General features: G+C 46.0%; 2 long non-coding RNA genes across 4 annotated transcripts; one reads left to right on the top strand and one right to left on the bottom strand.

The window, feature by feature from the left end:
• Positions 1–1,951: 1,951 nt before the first annotated feature.
• LOC121133834 lies at positions 1,952–16,788 on the bottom strand. Of its 3 annotated transcripts, XR_005870840.1 has the most exons (4): positions 16,354–16,788; positions 15,080–15,261; positions 4,950–5,070; positions 1,952–3,928 (listed from the first exon to the last, which is right to left on the bottom strand). It is a non-coding gene; the product is annotated as an uncharacterized LOC121133834 (long non-coding RNA). The 3 variants fall into 3 exon arrangements; XR_005870839.1 differs by lacking the exons at positions 15,080–15,261; positions 16,354–16,788 and having other exon boundaries at positions 4,814–5,376; XR_005870838.1 differs by lacking the exons at positions 15,080–15,261; positions 16,354–16,788 and having other exon boundaries at positions 4,950–5,376.
• On the top strand, positions 15,195–17,901 carry LOC110341521. The gene is made up of 3 exons (XR_002383487.2): positions 15,195–15,620; positions 15,709–15,823; positions 17,347–17,901. It is a non-coding gene; the product is annotated as an uncharacterized LOC110341521 (long non-coding RNA).
• The last annotated feature ends 2,320 nt before the right edge of the window (positions 17,902–20,221 follow it).

Below are 20,221 nucleotides of genomic sequence, written 5' to 3'. Positions count from 1 at the left end.
CATGTTATGATGACATGCACAGTATTTTTTAATGTATAGATTACATACAAGTGTTGTGTAGCTGGTAACATTCTGGGCTAGCCTCATTGGCTTTGGGCTCTATGTCTATTATGTCTATGTGCCCCTTTTGGATCCCCATTCCTGGGTCCTAACTACAGACTCCTGGCTTGCCAGTTTCTGCCTTGTGAGAGCTTTCCCTGTAGATGTTGTAAGCAAGCTGAGCTTTGTCTGCTGTTTGCATTCCCTCCATCACTTTCTGAACATTTCCTGTAATTTTCCTTGATCTGTCTGACAGTTCATGTCCAGAAGCGCTGTTATCGTCCTTGGATTTGGCAGCTTCATGGTGTCCTTCTTTTCACTGAAAAAAAAAAAAAAAAGAAGCCAGCTAACAAAGGATCCTCTGGGCCAGGATGATGGCTCAGTGGGCAAAACAGCTGCTAAGCAAGCCTGAGTACCTAGATTCGAGGCCCCAGAACCTAATAAAGCTTCAGAGCTTAGCACAGGTGTTTATAATCCCGGTGGTCCTCTGAGAGGATGGGGAGGGAAGATGGTAGACTTTCAACCTAGCCTAGAATATGAAGAAGAAAAACAACTGAGAACCTGCTTAAAGGAGGAGGTGAGGACTGACAGCCAAGGCCGTCCTATGGCTTCTACCTGTGTGTCATGAGGTGAACACACACACACACACACACACACACACACACACACACACATACACACACACACACGCACGCACGCACGCACGCGCACACACACACACACACACACGGGTATGCATACACACACATGAACACCACACACACAGAGGCAATCTCAGCATCATCAGTCCCTTGGAGAGGTGACCCTAGGCTACCTCCAATGAAGCTGCTGCCCCTGTCTTTGGTCCTAGACTGGAAGACTCCACCCCAGCACGAACCATCCTTTCGGGTCACATCTTAGGGGTTCAGCTGATAAAGAACAGCGAGTATGATGTGTGAATGCCCTGGAAGTCTGGTCTCAGGAACTGTTTTATTAGGGAAGGCTTCTGACACAGAGGGAAATAAACAGGATGATGGAGCGTGTGTGCTGAGGCCTTTGCTGCCATTTCAAACCAGTTTATTTCACTTCTTAGCTCCCATCCATCCCTTCTCCTGTCCAGACCTTGTTGCAATCATATACTTTATCCATAGGCATCTTGGTCTGAATTTGTAAGACATAAGGGTCCTTAAAAAGACTTAAGTACAATACCTTGATACATTAAAAATTGAACAATTCTTTAATAAAGTCGATGTGTTCAAATTTGTCCTATTTTCTCATTGTTTTATGGCTCAGAAATGCATTTTCAAATTATTTCTTTTGAATAATTTCAGATATCTTTAAAATGTTTTACCAGTGTTTTTCTATATCAAAGATCCATCCAGGGAGCTTGTTAAGATGAAGATTCCCAAATCCCAGCTGGCTGTAGAAAGAGGCCCCCAAGTTCCCTTGTCTGTTCATGTTTACCAAAACTCAAGTCTCTTTCCCCATCTGTGTTTAACTCTTTGGCCTCTCGCTTTAAAGTGCCTTCTTATGTTGGGATTTAGTTGTAGGGACTTTATTTTGTTTTGTTTTGTTTTTTAATGTTCCCTGATCCCTTCATTTGGCATTTGCTTCTGCCTGAAACAGGGTCTATGCCACCCCTACATCCCTCTTCCCTTAATCCCCCCCCCATTCACTTTGGGCTCCTGGCTTAGCTTACATCCTCACTCTAGCCTCTCTAACCTTGATTGTGGGTCAGATGGTCTCCAACCTTTCCTGTCACAACACTCACCAAATGGCTTTGTCACAGTTCCTGGTCCTGCTCATCTAGAAAACCAAAAACTCCCTAGCGAGGAGGCTCCATCATCTTGTTTATTTCTGTAGTTCCCTGCCCCCCCCCAGGGGCTGGCCCGCAGTCAGGATTTGGCAAATCATCATGGAAACGGAAACCAAATTCAGATGAAAGTTTATTTCAGCCACATAAACTAGGGACAGTTCCGCTAGCAGAAAACACCCAAGCTTTGACTGTGTACAGTATAAAAAAAATCCCAAGCATTCCCATGTCTGGGCAAAAGCACAAACTCTAAACATCTATTCCCAGGATGTTTTTTATCACGTTTGCTGGCAATGTGCTCACTGTCTTTTTCTCGGCGCTTGCAGACAGCCATGCAACAGTTATCATCAGAGAACCGAGAACAGTAAGCGAAGTTTCATCCACTAACAATTCTGTCTTTCTATTAAGGACAGGGTCCTCCTCCACATTTATATCTGAATTGAGGAGTGGGAGCAATGTCTTAGAAGCAGCACTCTTTTACCATGGTTCATGAAACAACATGGCATACAGTTCGGCACTGTCCAGCCACTTGTGGCTACTGGACATTGAAAATATAGCTTGTCTGTCTACAGCCATACCACCCTGAACGCACCCGATCTCGTCTGAAAATATAGCTTGTCCAAGTTGAAATGTAGTGCAAATGTAACACAGATACTCAACTAAAGAGTCAGTAAGAAAAAATGCAAAGTATCTCACTGAAATTTATGTGATGACTTCATTTTCGAAATAGTAGCCTGGATTTATTTAGTTAATTTTTTAAAAAAAATTAAAGTTAATTTCATCTCTTTCTTTTGCTTTTCCAATATGGCTACCAGAAGGTTTAGGACACTGTCCATAGCGTACATCATGCTTCCTTTGAACAGCAAGGCCAACTGGCTACTGTGCATGCCTGCCACAGTTTCCCCATTTGTAGAATGAAAGTAAGGAAACAGATCTCTTCCTTCGATGGCTATGATAAAGATAAACATGTTAGCATTCGTGGGGCACATAAGATAACAGCTAACATATAATGTGTGCTTTCTAAATGTTTACGGAATAAGGTGCACATTACTGTTTGTTGACACCAGAATTTTAGCGCAGGTTCTCTACGAAACAGATGCGAGGCAAAGCATCTGAGGAGAAGGTCTCGTTGAAGGGAAGAAGCCCAGGGAGGTAGAATGGAGGAGAAGCATTGTGGGACAGAGAGTGAGGGCAGCTAACGGCAGCGTGACGAGGTCACAGCTGCCCTACAAAAGCCTAGCTGGTGCTTGACGGGCTACACCGTGTGGGGAGATGATGCCGGAAGGACGAGGTGCTCACGTGTTCCTTTGCCCCCCCCCCGTTTCCCACTGGATGAAGTTTGCCCCAGGGGTGCTAAGGTTTTTACGCTTTCTGATCATGTCACACAGCCTTTCTAGAGACACGCTGAGAGGCAAAAGTCCACTGGCAGGACATGGGTTCTCCTGATGTGACGTGGAAGACTTAAGGAAACTTCGCTCTCATCCCTGGAGCCTCCCTATGGTGTCGAGAGACGAAGTCACAGCCGTGTGAGCAAAGGTCATCATACTGTGCCGGGGTTGGTCAGCGAGGAATGGCCAAATCCAGAAGCCTATGAGACACAGGGAGGCTGAAGGAGTCGGTGGGCCATCATCTTGATGGTGTACATCCCACCTGAGACTGATTCATGCCCATTTGCTAGATGTTTATTTGTTCGTTTGTTTGTTTTAACAACTCAAAAGTGTCACTTGAGCCTGTTTAATCTGTACTCTTGGTGCCCATCACAGATTCCTTCCTCTGACTCAGCCCCTCCATGCCCCGCCTTGGACCGCTCAGTACCTTCAGCATCTCGCTCAAAGCACAAGCCTGAGTGCCACACATGAGGCTTCTCTCTCCCTCATTCCATGGTCTTAGAAAGTCCTGCTAATTCTACCCTCAAAATATACCAGGAATACGCTGGTCACCTTTTCACCTCTCCACAGATGGCCAGCATCTCTACTTAGATGGTGGCTATAGATTCCAAAACGGCCTTCCTGCTTCCCCCTTTCTTCTCTCCAGGGCTCAATGTAGCCAGAGGTAGCTTATAAAGCAGTGGTCGAGTGACCCTTTCACCGGGGTAGCCTAAAACCATGGGAAAACACAGAAATTTACATTACAATTTGCAACAGTAGCAAAATTACAGTTATGAAGTAACAATGAAATAATTTCATGGTTAGGGGGTCACCACAACACCAGGAGCTGTATTAAAGTGTTGCAGCTTTAGTAAAGGTTGCAGACAGAGCCTAAGTCAAGCCCTATCCCTCCTTGCTTTCAAGCCTCTACAGTGGTTTCTAGCACAAAGCCAGAAAGTCCTCACCATGATCTGTACTTGATAACCCCTCCTGACTCTTCTCATCTCACCCTCCTCCCTGCCTGCTCACCCGCCTCCTCCCTCCCTACAACACGCCTTATTGTTTCAGTGCAAACGATGGCAGGATACTACTGCCTGCTGCTGTTTTATGTATAAAGGTTTATTGAGGCACAAGCATGACAGATTTATGGGGCAGGAGGTCTAAAAGTTACCATTTGTCTCTTGTTTTGGGTGGCTTTGACCATGTTTCCATCTCTTTCCCCAGTTTATGGACCAGCAGCTTTCTTGACTTAGACACACAGTTATTTTTCCATGTCTCCTTCTATTGCCATTGGCCTAACAAGTCTCTTCCACTAACACACTATTATTCCCTGTCTCTACTCTCCCTGCTTACTGCTAGTGCCCTCCCTTTACAACTCTCAGCTCGGAGAGGACCTTGGGGTGGGGCGCTCCCAGCATCCCCAAGAACCTTCTTCTAATCAGTTCCTGGGATTTCTACATGCTCTTGAACTTGAGCCCTTTGGAGTGGTTCTCTAATCACACTCTGGTCTGAAAGTTAGCCAGTCATTCCTCTCTGCTGAGAAGTTGGGGCAGGGTTGGGGGCAGGCAACATTTTCAGAGCAGCAATTTGATGTTTGAAGGTGAGGTTGCCTTACCTAAAAGTTTTCAGCCATTACTGAGTTTTAGCCTCGCCTCATCTTGTTGGAGTTTTGTTCTCCACAGTCACTCAATCCCCTCACTCTTCCACATGGACCAGAAAATGGACAGCGAGCCCAAAGCAACTGCATTCACCTTTTGCAGGAGGTGGGCTCCGTGCTGGGAAGGCTTGCAGTTTCCTCCTCCGGTCACCAGGGGGCTGTGCACCTTCCGGAGTCCTGCTCCTCCTTAGCTTCTCACAGGACTCGTTGGGAAGCTGGGAAAGGAGAGAAGTGTCCCTCCTTGGGCATCAGGCTACACTCAAGCCAAAGGAACCCGTGAGCATACAAAACATCAGATGGAGACCCAGAGCCCTTCAGAGACTCACAGGCAGTCACCAGTGGCGAGGCAGAGCAGGAAGTGGCTTTGAAAGTCAGCCACTCCCTCTGCTTTAGAGACCAGAAACTAAAAGGAACCTATCTGGTTAAAACCAGAACCAGCTAGAACTCAGTCTGTCCATTCTCACTCTGTGTCCCACCGTGCCAGCCTGTCTTTCACTCTAGGGTATCCTAGGAAGAATGGAGAGTGGCTGGACAGAGGTCAGATTTCTCTGGGAAACTATCATGAGCAATCATGAACCATCAAGAAGCCATCTTGACTTTGACAGCTTTGGCTTGAATCTCAACAGTCTTAACAGTTGCAAGGCAAGATCGAGGTCCAAGACTCTCCTGCCTCCAAGTCAAATCATAATTTGGTATGACACTGACTCTTGGGCAGTTTTGAGGATTCAGTGAGGCAACCCCTGAACATGCCTAGCAACTCTGAGATACACGGTAGCTATGCTGCAGCTGTTTAGTCAATTTTGAGTTGTGAACAGGCTGGTAAAGCACGGGGCTTCTGTAATGATTCAAATAATCCTGAGCTCTCATGGTGCTGACGCAGCTAGTGTGCTGGGTCTCCTTTAGTGAAAGGAAAAAACAAATAAGCAATTGCTTCATGCTGGTGTAATGTTCCACTCTTGGAGGCTGCCAGAACCAGGACTACTTCTGAGGAATCAGTGTTTGTTCTCTGAGCCTCTTGCATTCTAGGACACAGAGTTCTATATCCCCAGCTCTTGACTTGTTATGGCTTTAGGAAAGACATTCTATGAATATCCAGCAAAATAATGCCATTGGTATTATGATATACATATTTGATACTCTTAGTAGGTAATGATATAGGTATGCTTGCACAAAACGTTCCTCTTAACTGATGGATCCTGGGCTGGGTAGCCTGGTGTACTGAAGTACCGCGATGAATGTCAAGGTCATAGGTTTAGTATCAAGGCATGCAGAGTATTTCCTCCCTGTTACTTGCTACAGGTGCACTAGGCTAAGCAACTATTGGGGAACAAAAAAAGAGGGTAGGGAACACCCATTCCCTCCTCTGAAAGACTAGCTCAAATGCACAGGCTCTGGATAGTGGGTCACTAATGACTTCTGAGAGATAAAATGGCATCATTGTTTCACCTGGGATATTTATTCAGTCTCTTGAAACCTCAGAGCACTCTTTTCCTCAGAGGCAGGTGGTCCAAGCGTACCCTGAGGAATTCTGGGTAGTCAACAGAGTCTTTGTTGGTTGACAAGCAGGCCTGAGTGGGTAGGGCCTATGGATCCAATGCCTTCCTTTCAGAGATGGCCCCCCTCTTGGTGAATTGCAATTGATTGGTTTCTGTGCAACTGAATCGAAACTTCTGTACCTAAAAATAAGTTTGTAACATGACCTATTCAAGACAAAATTATGACTGCTGATCTCTGTCCTAGGTTACCTGCATGGACCATCTTATTCCCCAGCCCTCTTTAGACTCCTTTGAGAAGGCATGACTAGCCCCACATCAAGGACAAAGAGACCAGGGGTCAGAAAAAGAGAAGGATTGGGTCCAACAGGTAGGAAGAGAAGGATCCCAGGACTGGAGGCCACGTATGGCTCCAGCCAGCATCATTGGACCTACAGAACAATCGCTCAGAGGAGGGAGTAGCTGGAGGTCAAGGTTCAAGCCCAGCTCCTACCTCTTCTTACCCAAACTTTCCTCGACTTGGAGTGTTACAAACTCTGAGCCTTTTCTTCCCTAACCACACAGGCCTGCTAGCTAGTAACATCAATGAGCGGGGACATGGGACAGAAACCCTAGACAAACTCTGCTATAGGGTCATGAGAGACAGCTCAGCAAGCCTCCCATAACCTCAGTCCTCAGTCAGGACAGGCCAGTATCACGACCAGCAGGTTTACTCCTGAACACCCCACCCTGTGTTAGAGTCATGAACTACAAAGAAGCTTCCTTGGACAGTCTTTTCTCTCAGCCTGGGGGATGCAAGGGTTCCGGGTCAGGATCAAAGCCAGTGCTATATTCTGTTGCAGGGTGACACATTCCTTCACCCCACAGCCCTCTTTAATTAGCTCAGAGCCTCAAAGCAATACCTTCTGCAGGTTCTTCTCTGTGCTTCCTGATAAGGTAATTAATGGGCTTCTCTTCTCCTCTGAGCATCCTCCAGCCCCAGAGGGCTGTGCTCATAGGGAAGGTGCTAATTAGTTCCTGTGTGATTATCTGGGGAAAGTAACACAGGGACCAAGTCCTTGCAAATCCACTTGGAGCCTTCATCCTCCCTGGGGGCGAGGCTCAGGCTGCTGACTCCTTGTTCCTTTTGCTTGGAGCCAGGTCTGCCTACAAAGTTCAGCCCCTCCCAAAACAGCCCCTCCCTCACCGTTAGCCTCGGCAGGTGGCATCCCGAGAGAGACAGAGGCCCTGTCTTGAGCCTTCCAGTCAGTCACCTGGAAGCTCAGAGGAGTCTCCTAGAATCAGGTTGCGCCACTGGAGTTGAGATTTCTCAAGCCTGTCCCCCGCCCCTGGAAAACAGCCAGGCCCTCAATGGGGGCCAGAGGATGGACTCCACACTGAGTTCTGCCACCAGCTGAGCTAGGTGACCTTGGATAAGATGCCTTGACCCCAAGTCTCAGTTTCCTTAGCTGAGAACCTCAGTTTCCTTATGAGGAAGGTTGGTCTTCTGTCAGGGATAGCCCGTGTGTGGTTTGGATGGTTCCGATGACTTGGTCACCACGTTTCACTTTGTAGTGAATAGGAAGCTATGACCAAAGTCTGCGGGAAGTGTAAGGTTACAGACCCGGCTCCCAGAGATCAGGACACCCCTCCTTCATTCTCTCTCCCCAGAGCAGAGAGTTGATAAGCAAAGCTTCTGAGGCCTGGTCGTCTTCTTCCTTTGCAGCTTCCTGTAACCCAGAGACCCTCCCCCATGTCCATCCCCAAATAACTCGGAATTTAAAATTTACTTTTATCTAGTGCTTCCTGCCTGGAGACACACAGGATATGAAACATCCCCTCATGGCCCCCTGGAAATCTATATGAATAAGATAACCCTTTGCTCTCTAGAATCAAGGCCCTGTCCCTTCAGGGCTCTCATCTAGCTATCTGTGACGGTCATCTGTCTTCATGGAGGACTTCTTCTTCAGACCCGAAACCTTGCTCTCCCATGTCAGGGCCTCACCATGTTGCCAATGATATAATTTACCGGAACAAGTCCCTGAAGGGTGGATTCACCTCAGCTCCTGTCCAGTGCACCAGTGAGCTGAGTTATACCAGGAACCTGAAGAGGTTTGACCATGACCAACCTCAGTATTATTGATGGGGCTGTAGCTTGTCCTGCCTGTGGCATGACTGGCATTCGGGACAGGTAGCTTTTACTGTAGTTTACAGTTAAGTTTCTTGAGTTGTGTAGGGTCATTCGCTAACTACATGACGACGTGCATAGACATCTCCCTTAGCTGTGGAAGAAAAATCTCAAGTATTCCATTGGATCCTTGGGACTGAGGATAATAGTGAACCCTATCTATGTTATGTTTTTTCCATGTGCATGTAAACTCTTATGATTAAGTGAAGTTTATAGATTAGAAAGGACCAGAGATTAGCAGCACTGACTAACAATAAAAAGAACAATTATTGTGACACGCCGTGAAAAGATTACCAGGGCGGTTACTCCTGCACTTTCAGGCCTTTATGAAGTAAAATAAGGTCACCTAACACAAGCACCATGGTACTGTGACCTTAGATCTAATAACCCAGACTCACACTAAGTGACGTATGGGTGAGTTGTATGTATATAGTGAATATGCTGGACAAAGGGACAGTCCTCTTGTTAATTAAGACAAGAAGGACAGAAGCTTGTTGCCATACTATTTTGAAGGGTACAGAATGTGTGTGTGTGGCGAATGTGATAACCACTACACTATGGAAACAAGCCTTTGAAGGGTACAGAATGTAAAACTTAAGAATTATCTTTTTTTTTCTAGAAGTTCCCACTGAATATTTTCAGACCATGGTTGATCTCAGGTAACTGAGATCTCAGAAGGCAAAGCCCTAGACAAGAGGGAGAACTACACTCCACACATTCACAAATTTCCCCGGGGAGGATGACACCACCAGTAGTTGACAACCACAGGTAGGATGATGGAAGTAAGACAATTATTTTGACTTCAAGTGACAAAGACTGTCCTTGAAGTGGCTTAGCTGAAAATGAAATGCATTCCCATGACATAAGGAAGCCACAGGAGAGATCTGAGCTGTCTTTCCATTCAAAGAAGCAAATACACCTCTTCTTCAGTGAGATCTACAGCAGGGAATGTTTTCCTGTAAGCTCTGCACTTGCAATCCCTGTTCTGTCTTGTAAAATGATGAAAGATGAGTGTCAAAACCCTTCCTAGGCCTACACAAGTCCTTTTCCTTACTCCACATAGATTAGCAAGGACTGAAGTTTGGCCATCTGTTGTGCCCGTCTGGGATTTAGGGTCCAGAGACATCACACAAAGGCTCAAAGGTCCATCAGAGGGTTGCTCATGGCAGCAATCTTAAGAGTGAAAGGCAGTAGAGGTGACAAAGGTCCCCTGATGAAGGGCCCACAGTGGCAGCAGGCAATGGGGTCTATAGGAACGTCTTCAGAATCCTTCTGGTAGGAGCTAGACTGAACACTGTCAGCTTCAGTTTCTGCATGGGGCTTGATATGCAGCCTTTCATTGATTCTGAAAGCAGTCTAGTCCCTTTCCAAGCAGCCAAGTTAGATCCTGTTGCTTGATGCCCAAATTTTCACTAGTACAGCTGGAGCAATGCCTGGGTAGGGTGCAAACCTGGAGGACAAATGGGCTGCTCCGTAGTCCCAAGAGACCCGGGATCAGAAGGCCACCCAGAACCTTCCCCATGACGGTGGCTGTGGTTATTATTGACTTGCTTGTCAACTTCATGGTATTTAGAGTCACCATGGAAACAAGTCTTTGGATGCATCTGTGAGAGATTATCTAGATTAAATTGAGGTGGAAAGACTCATCCAAAATGTGGGTGGTGTTGTTTTGTAGACTGGGGTCTGGGACTGAGAATAAGAACAAAAAAGCAAGTATTTACTACCCTCTGCTTCTTGACTCCAGACTCAATGTAACCTGAGGCCTGGACCAAGCCACACAATCACCCTCACCATAGTGGACTATAGTCCCAAACTATGAACCAAAATTAACCCCCTTCTTCCCCCTCTTTAAAAAAATCTATTTATACTTTTATTTTATGTGCATTGGTGTTTTGCCTGCATGAATTTCTGTGTGAGAGTTTTAGATCTTGGAGCTACAGACAGTTGTTAACTGCCGTGTAGGTACTGGGACTTGAACCCTGGTCCTTTGGAAAAAGTTGTGCCCTTAACCACTCAGCCATCTTTCCAACCCCAAACCCTTCCCTTCTTAAGTTGCTATTGTTGGGTATTTCATTGTAGCAACAAGACAAGGAACTAACACAGTGATTACTGTGGTGATAGTTTGCTTAGTGTCTAACAAAGTTTGCCTGAAGATCAGAAAAGCAAAGTGAGTTTGCCTTTCTCAGGCACTAGAGAGTTCTCACCTTGACCAATGCTCAGACCAATGGGTGATCTTGTCCTCAGACTGCGTCTCCAGACGGCACTGCTCCTCAGACTGCACTGAGCAGGGGGGATGGGTCTATCTTTTGTTGCTGTTACTGTTAGTTTGTTTTGTTTTTAACATCTCTTGAAGGTCTGAGGGATGGGTCTGTCTTGTGCTTATCATTCATGAAGCCTTTTTCTTTGCTGTAAAGGTCACTATGGAAGGTGACACATGCTTGCCACTGTCAGTTCTAGAAAATAATGGAAAGTAACTGAACTGGAAAACAATTAAATGAAGACAACCTTCTAAGTACTTGGCGTCTTCCCACCTCTCTGATCACTTAAGACAGTGGTTCTCAACCTTCCTCATGCTGTGGCCCTTTAATACAGTTCCTCATGTTGTGTTATTTTTATCACTACTTCATAACTGTAATTTTGTTACTGTTACGAATCACTATGTAAATACCTGATATCCAGATATCTGATATGCGACCCCTGTGAAAGGGTCATTGGACCCCCCAAAGGGGCTGTAATCATCCACAAGTTAAGAACCTCTGATGATCAAAGGGATTAAGACTGGGCTGGTTTAACCCCCAGAAACAGCTGACCAGACAAAGGTTAACTCTTGAATCCCAGGCATTAGCCTGGGAAGCCAGCATGGGACTGATCAAGACCCCCTGAATCTGGGTGTCAGTGAAGAGGCCTAGGGAATCTATTGAGCCTTGGGCAGCAGATCAGTACCCATCCCAAGTATACACACGGACTTTGGACTCCAATAGAACAATGTGAGGTGCACTCTCACCCAGAACTCTTGGGAAAGGGTCTAGGCCCTGCCCTATATGAAATGACACACTATGGACACCCCCATGGAGGGCCTCACCCTCCCTGGAGAAATGAGAGGATAACGGGGGGGGGAGGGGAGGGCACAGGAGGAAGGGAGGGAATGGGAGAGGGACCTGGAACTGACTTGTGAAGCAACCTTGATTCTTATCTAAATTTAAACTGGAAAATAAAATTTAAAAAAACTATACATAATATGAAAAAAAAAGAGAGACTCTGCTAACGATTGAAAGGTGTGTACATACAGCTGGAAGTGGCAGCTTTTGCTGGATGTCAGCATGGACTGAGGCGGTAAACTGGAGTCACGCTTACGCCCGCCATCTTGACGAAAAACTGGCAGTTTAAAACAGCCGCGGTTTTACAGATAAGACACGTGGCCAGAAAAACGTAAAGATTTACAGTAAAGTCAGACTTGGATGAAGAAAATCTCTAAAAGTTTACAGTGTGTTTAAAAATATACGTGGGATTGAGAGAGAAAATGAAACGGCAAAGTGCTATATAAATACAAAAGCCGGCGTTGTGGTGGCGCACACGGGTAGGATTTACTCCAGAGGCAGAGGCAGGTGGATTTCCAAAGAGAAATCCTGTCTCAAAGAAAAATAAATAAAAGTAAAATAAATAAAGTAATAATAGATAAATAAATAAGCCACGTAAAGATGGAAAATACACAGAGAGTCTGGATACTGCATGCTATTGTGTTTTTCAGTTTTTTGCTTGCTCAGGAAGGAACTGCTACTAAAGTACACTTGATTATAAATGCTGCTAAATTAATCCAACTTCTATCTTTTGAAAATGCCTTGACTTCAAAATTTAAGTATAATGATATGTTACTCAAAAAAGGAGTTTTTGCTTATGTTTCTACAGAAAATGAAAAGCTGAGGATTCCTTCCAGGCTTCTGTGGTTCGACGAACCAAGACCCCCGGAAGCAGTGGACAAGGTGTTCCAACAATTGAGACAGTTAAGATGATGCAGCTTTACAGACCCCGAAAATAAGGACTTATTCAGGTTTCTGAGTTTTGTCATGATCCCCATGGTATGAACAGCGCCCCTTTCCAGCATGAAGCAGTTTGGAATGAGCGACGTCCTAATTCCCATCTTGTTTATAAATCTTTGTTTTCATTTAAATGGGATTGTTTATAATTGGCTAATGATCACAGCCAATCTTTTTAATGGTAAAAAAGGGAATTATGGTATGGGTATTGTTTTTCATTTATTGATACAAATTCAAGGTCAATTTTGTGATATGTATATTTCTCCTCTTGATTAAGTATTGTGCTTATACTGATCTTTTAAAATGTAATGCATAATTGAATACAGACTATAGATAGTTACTTTTAATAGTCAGAACTTATAGTTAGGTTAGTTAGGTTTTCTAGATATACAGAAAAATATTTGAGATAGATAAACAGTCTTCAAACCTCTCAAAGACCTTCAGAAAATGGCATTTAAAATGGTTTAGGGCTTTTCTTGACAATGAGAAATGTCTGCTCCTGGCAGCACTAATTACGTCTGAGAGGAAGATGGGCATCGAAGAAACTTGTTATGGAGTTTGCTTTCAACATGGCAAGATTAGCCATTTGGGCAAGAAACTGCTCTTGCCTAGACTGTTTGACTGTTGCTGTATAAACTGGACATGCAGGACCCACAGGAAAGTGAATGCTGAACTCAGTCTTACAGGGTTCCTGCTTCATGGAAGAGTCTGAGAGACTTTCTGCAGGACAAAGAAAAATGATTGACAGACTGCCAACGCAGATGGACAGTTTGAAATTTCCTGCTTTGCTGAGAAGTGTTCCAGACACGTTGTGGCCTATGGGCTGAAGATGGATGCCCCAACGTTACAGAGGAACTTCGGGTGGCTGTCCAGGCAGTAAGATACCTCTGTCAATCCTAGTGTTTATATATTATCCTTCTGTGGTCTTTGATGGAGTTGAAGACAGATAGTTATAGTTTTTCTTAGTTATGATAAAAGATAAGCTACATATAGGACTTTGGACTCACAAGAATGAGATAGATGATATTTTCTTTAAATCTTGCTGAATGTTGATAGACAAAATATTGTAACTGTATTCTTACTTGATAACTGTTCTGTTGTATATAATTTGACTATGTTAAAGTTAAGACCTTTCTTTTGTTTAAACAGAAAAGAGATGTTGGGGAAGTCCTGTTATTTGCCTGTTGTTTGTCAATAAAGTACTGTTGAGCCTATAGGAATCTAGATAGGTGGGGCTAGGAGTCCAGGAGGATTCTGGGAAGGAGAAACACAGGGAGTCAAGATGTAATGCCATGGGGGTAGGAAGCCCGGAACCATTCTCTGGTAAGAGAAATACTTAGATTAACAATTATGGGGTAATTACTTAAGTCAGAGCTAGCCAGTAAGAAACAAGCAAGGCCAACAGCTTCATAACTAAAAAAAAAAAAAAAAAAAAAAAGAACCTCTGACCTAAGACATGGTTTAAAAAGGGCCTGTTTTTGGAGTCTGTGGATGGAAAGTGTCCTCTGCAGTGAGGGTGATAGGTGATTATAATAATCTGCTCTCCTCCTCACCAGGAAACAGCCTGGTGTCAAAGTGTGGAAAATAATTGGGGCCATCCTATGCCTGTTCTCTCTCTCTCTCTCTCTCTCTCTCTCTCTCTCTCTCTCTCTCTCTCTCTCTCTCTCTCTCTCTCTGTGTGTGTGTGTGTGTGTGTGTGTATCTTACCTGTCTATAGAACCGATACTGGTAGTCTCACATTCCCAGGGTCCTCTTTATATATACGATGGTAGATATAAAGGTACAGCTCTGTCACCCAATTGAGGCCAAGACTCAGTCCTTAGGTCTCCAAACCCTTAAAGTTAATAACTTGTGGGCTTCCCATTCCTCCTGTTTGGGCAGCGTGTTCTCTCCTTGCAGGGGCCAGGAAGGGGTTAAAGGACAGGCAGGACCTGGAAGGTTTGATGAACACGGGGACAGGGAGGAAGGGAGCTATGATGTGTTTACCTAATGACTAGGGTAGGAGGCACATTTTACCTGGCCATCTGGGCCTTCCCAAGAATCAACATGCCTGACCGTGAGCCAGTCTAGCTTGCTCCTGGGAGAAGACAGGACTGAAGCACACATGGGGTTATTAATAGCCCAAGCTCCCTGGGACCCTTTTTCCCTGAGCTGTTTCCATGTGAGGCTCCATCGGAGTTTTGTTTCTGGTTCTCATGAGTTATTTCTGCCCTCTGCCCTCAGTCCCTTTGCCGTAGGTCAGCTGGGTGGGGGTGGGGACTGCCTAATGGCATACTTGGGGGTCATAGAATCAGGAAGGGCTGTGAGGGTGGGCAGGGCCTTCCTCGGCTCCAGAGAAAGAGAAAGAGCTGTACCCAGGGAACCTCCAAGTGGGGACATGGGGGAGGTACGCTGGGAGACTGCCTCCCACCAAGGCACTAATGGATTCCCTCTGTACACAGGGAAGGCTCTCTACGAGTCTGCAACCCAGAGTTCCCCAAGTTAACCACTCAGGCTATAAAGGCAGGCTTAGCTCTGTCTAGCTTCTTACCTTGTTCTTGTGGAGACCGAGGGGTGCAGTCCTGAAAGGCAATGTCGTAGCACGGACACAGCATCACCCCACACTCCCAAACAGTCTGGCAACGTCCTGTAGTTTCCCAGCTGTAGTAATTTAAGGAGAGCAACCCTCCTCAGGGGCAGTAGGCAGACAAAGCTCCACCGAATGTCTTCTTGCTGTGGAAGGAAGAGTGACTGCTGGACCTTAAGGGGGACGGGTCCTGGAGCATTGGAACCCAGTATGACATTCAGAAGAAAAATCAGCCTTAGATTTGGAAATGGTTGGTGGGGGGATGGTGGTGACAGAGACACTGAGTTGACATGGTGAATGCATGTGAGAGGTTTGAGAACCTAAGGGGAAACGTTAAGTTGAAAAGTCGTTAAGGATCAGAGGAGAGAGAGAAAGACTGCTGTGAAGTTTGTAACTTGTAAGCCAGTGTGAGGCTAGTTCAGTGCCTAGGATATGCTTCATAAATGCCATGGAAGAAACGAAGAAGGGTGTTGAAGAGGAGGAAGAATGCCATGAGAGTAGAGAGGTAACAATCACACATTTGATGCCACCACACCTGAATGCCCCCAGCCCCCCAATGTCTGTATGTGAAGGTGACTATTCTCCTATTGTAGACGCAAGCCCAGCAGTTCAGAGCGGGGTGACCGAAGACACAGATAGCTCATGGTGGCCGAAATGGGAGGTCGCTCACACCAGAGTTTAACCTCATCGTGCAATTGCAAAAAACAGGTGGGACCTCAAGAAGGAAAGGGAAAAAACTAGCTAGGGTAGGAACAGGAAGCAGCATTTTAGAGAACGTGTTCCGACTTTACGGGGATCTCCCACTTCAGTCTGCATTTAAAATGTGTACGCAGTGCCTGCGCGTTAAGGGGGGAAGACAGGTGGCCAGTGCAGGCAGAGAGGTAGAGTCTAAAATGTGAAGCTGTGTGTCATAGATCTCAGGGTTATGTTTGACTGAAGGTGACAAAGCTCTAACGCGTCTCTCTAGCTCGTCTCTCTCGGAATGAGAGAGCTAGCATGGCAGTTTAACGACATCACTGGGAACTCAGCCTCTGTATCTCCTTTCTCGTGCATCCTTTCATAGAGGCATTTGTCTTCTTCGTCATAAGTTGCTTGCTGTACTTCCAAACACTGCATGGGAGCTCCAGGCAGAGAAGAGAAAATGATGAACAAAGTTCTGCCATTTATTTTGATGGCAGACTTTCCCTTCGGGTCAGTTTGCTTTGAAACAGCCAGGATGGTGTCTCCTGGTTCCTTACCTCTGCAAGGGAGGATGAACAGTTGAGCCTTCTTCTTTTAATACTCTGAAGCAGAGGCAGAAAAGACATAAGTGAATGGAAAGTAATGTTTATCAACTTTGTTGTTAAAGTTTGTTTACTACTGTTTATAGCATGTTTGCAAAAAGTGCGAGTGGTCTATTTTGTTAGAAGGCATTAGAAGATGCGGCTTGTAGGCGGGGACTGAACTGTGAGTGGCATTTTGTGTGCAGGATTGGCATAAGCTAATTCCATGAGCTGTTAGGCCCTTTCAGGAACTCTGAGTGTGGTTAACGGCAAACAAGATTGAGTATATTTCTCCAGAAGGAGCTACTCTTACATTACAGGAGGATTGTATGAGTAAGCATGTCTTCTCGATTTCTTATGGCCGTTCTCTCTATTTAATGGTTCACTTATCCATCCATCAATTCATCCCACACTTACCACCCACAATTACCTGCTACCCCCACTCATCCATCCACCCATCCACCCATCCACCCATCCATCCATCCATCCATCCATCCACCCATCCATCCATCCATCCATCCATCATCCATCCACCCATCCACCCATCCACCCATCCATCCATCCACCCACCCATCCACCCATCCATCCATCCATCCATCCATCCACCCATCCATCCATCCATCCATCCATCCATCCACCCATCCATCCATCCATCCATCCATCCATCATCCATCCACCCATCCACCCATCCATCCATCCATCCATCCATCCATCCATCCATCCATCCATCCTTGTGCCTATGTATCCACTTACCTGGCATCAACCCACTATCCATCTAGCTATCCACTAACCCATCCATCCGTCAGTCTGTCTATCCTTCCATTCCATCCATCTGCCCATCCATTCATCATCCTTCAATCTTCCCATCACGCATTTGTCAAATCAGCTGCTCGGTAAGCATTTACCAACCTATGTGCCTGCTGTATTATCCATGTGCTAAGCTTGTTTCTCTCTCCTTCTTTTCCCCAGCCCCGGTTGAGACCTTTTCCAGACGTGGGAGCCCAAGGATGGAGAGAGTTATCTAAAGCCGTTGCTATTTCAGTCCAGAACTTGAAGTTAAAAATGTTCAAATGGAAAAAAAAGTTTAAAAATATAGATGTGTATTTTTCTAAAACCCCATTAAGCTGTCAAAGGCTCTCGCTGTGTGTTTCCTTTCCCATCGTTGCTAATCGGCAAGGTATGTGTGTGCCCCAAACAGCAAAGTGGCCCTCCGTTTCCTCTTCTTCACCCTCCAGTTACACCTCCCACCCCTGACCCTCCTCCTTCCATTGCTTATACTTAATCTATTCCCCAGCCTCAGGGACCTAGCAGCTTAATCTCCGCTCCCTGGAGAGACTGCTAAAGGGAACAGCAGCCCTGCTTCTGCCTAGAGGCTGGGACGCCCACTGCAGACTCTGTGGTGCATCTACACTGCCTGAGCAGCTGACTCTGTGGTCTACACTGCCTGAGCAGCAGAAAGCATCACTTTTCAGCTCTGAGAGCCTTATTGCGCTGGGTTCCAGGTTCTTCTTGTGTAGAGTGAGAACTGACATCTCCTGTGTCTTCCTGTCTTTGTGAATGGAAGTAAACAGATTGTGTAAGCCACCAGCAGAGTTTTGGACTAATGTTTACCATTAAAACTGCTGCCTTGACGGGTGGTGATGGCAATGCCCTTTAATCCCAGCAGAGGCAGGCGGATCTCTGTGAGTCTGAGGCCAGCCTGCTCTACAAAGCGAGTTCCAGGACAGCCAGGGCTGTTGCACAAAGAAACCCTATCTCAAAATACCAGAGAGAGAGAGAGAGAGAGAGAGAGAGAGAGAGAGAGAGAGAGAGAGAGAGAGAGAGAGAGAGAGAGAGAGAGAGAGAGAGAGAGACAACAAAAAACCATCAACCAGACAAAGACAAAACTACTTCTGCTACTGCTGGGATCTTACTGCCCTCCACTCTGTTCTCCACATTTAGAGTTTTAGCAAACGACTAGAAGATAGACCCTCCTCGTCCAATCCTATAATTAATGCAACTATGTAATAATTTGACACAACAAGTGAAAAAACAAAATGGAGGAGACTTTTCTAAAATGAATCAGGGAGGGTAGGGTGCAGAGTCAACCTTGTGCCACAGGAGTAGCTCTTAGCTTGTTCCTCTCTTCACAGTCTACCAAATGCTTGCGTATTTAGTATTATCTTCTTTACGATACCGTGTCCCTTAATGTTGTCCGACCATCACAGCCACTCCTCCCCTGCTAATGTCTAGAGAATCGAAAACACACAAGTGAATTGTCTTTCTCATTGCGCAGCACAGCAGGCAGAAGCCTGGGAGCTGCCTAGAAAAGGGGTTCCAATGACGAGGATTGCATGGGGCAGGCAGAGGCAGCGGGGCAAGACTCTCCACTCTCCATTTATCAACTTCTTCCTGGGCTAAATGAAGGCATTGTTTCAAAGGAAGTGGTCACCAGGCATGGTGGGTGGCAAATGTTTGTTACCCTCCAGCTCTGGAGAGTGAGGCAGGGGGACCCGGAGTCAGAGGCCAGCCTGGGCTGCATACATAGGGAGTCATAGGAAGACCCCACCTCAGCAAACAAACAAACAAACAGCAATAACAAAAGAAACATTTACAAGGTAGTTGAAGATAAGTCTGAAATATAGCACATTTTTCTAGCCTTGGGTTCCTATGATTCTGGTTTTGATTCTGATTTACATATATAAGCAGGGACCCAAGTTCTGCGGATGCTGTGAACATTCCCACGCATGGATCTGGGGCAGTCTAGGAGTCACCCTTTACAAAGCTGAGCTCCAGCGTTCCCCAAACATCTCAGCAGCTCATGGCATTGCCTCTGGGCTCTTCAGCATGACGGCTGTTTGGAAACCAGCTAATTGTGGGTGCTAAGGAGGTTATGGGTGCCACAAGGGATCCCTGATGGGTGTGCCAAGATGTCAGCTTTTGAGAGGCTTGAGGTGTAGATGAACATGCAAATGGCAGCAGCTGTAAGTGATTGCTCAGGACATCCCAGCAGAACACACACCAATTGCCGTCCTAGGCTGCAGTGACAGTCACTGAGCTGGGGGTCCTAGGATTACCCACATGTCCCTGGTGCCTGGGGGGGGGGTTCTTGGCCAATCTCTGTGAAGTGAATAAGCATCCCATGCTTACCTCTGGGAACCCCTGACCCAAAAGATCTGCTTCAGCGTCCACGCCCTCTGTCTTTGTTCCACAACACCTCAAGTTGGCAGCTAGGACCTGGCTTCTCATGGATGACCTGACTACAAAATTGGAAGCAGAACAATCAGTGTGGCTATGCTTGGGGCCTTACCCTCCCCACGCTGGAGGCATTCACAGTGAGGGCAGAGAAAATAAACGAATGCAGGGAGAAGACAATGGAGGAGTGTGTGTGTGTGAGTGTGTGAGTGTCTCTGTGTGTGTGTGTATGAGTGTGTGAGTGTATGAGTGTGTGAGTGTCTCTGTGAGTGTGTGTGTGTGAGTGTGTGAGTGTCTCTGTGAGTGTGTGTGTGCATGTGTATGAGTGTGTGTGAGTTGGGTTGTGTGTGTGTGTCTGTTTGTGTGTCTGTAAGTGTGTGAGTGTGTGTGTGTGTGTGTGCATGTGTATGAGTGTGTGTGAGTTGGGTTGTGTGTGCATGTGTCTGTCAATGTCTGTGTTTGTATGTGAGTGCGTGTACGTGTGTCTGTGTGTTGTGTGTGAGTGTGTGTGTCTGTCTGTGTGTGAATGTGTATGTGTGTGAGTGTGTGTGTATCTGTCTGTGTATATCTGTGTGTGAGTGTGTGTGGATGTGAGTGTGTGTCTGTGGATGTATGTTTGTGTGTGTGTGTTGGGAAGTTGCTTAGGACAAGCTCTTTGCTGAGAGAGTGC

Source organism: Mesocricetus auratus, unplaced genomic scaffold (genome assembly GCF_017639785.1).
Source record: "Mesocricetus auratus isolate SY011 unplaced genomic scaffold, BCM_Maur_2.0 Super-Scaffold_100024, whole genome shotgun sequence".
Taxonomy (NCBI): Eukaryota; Metazoa; Chordata; class Mammalia; order Rodentia; family Cricetidae; genus Mesocricetus; species Mesocricetus auratus.
This window is presented reverse-complemented; position numbering and strand designations above follow the sequence as displayed.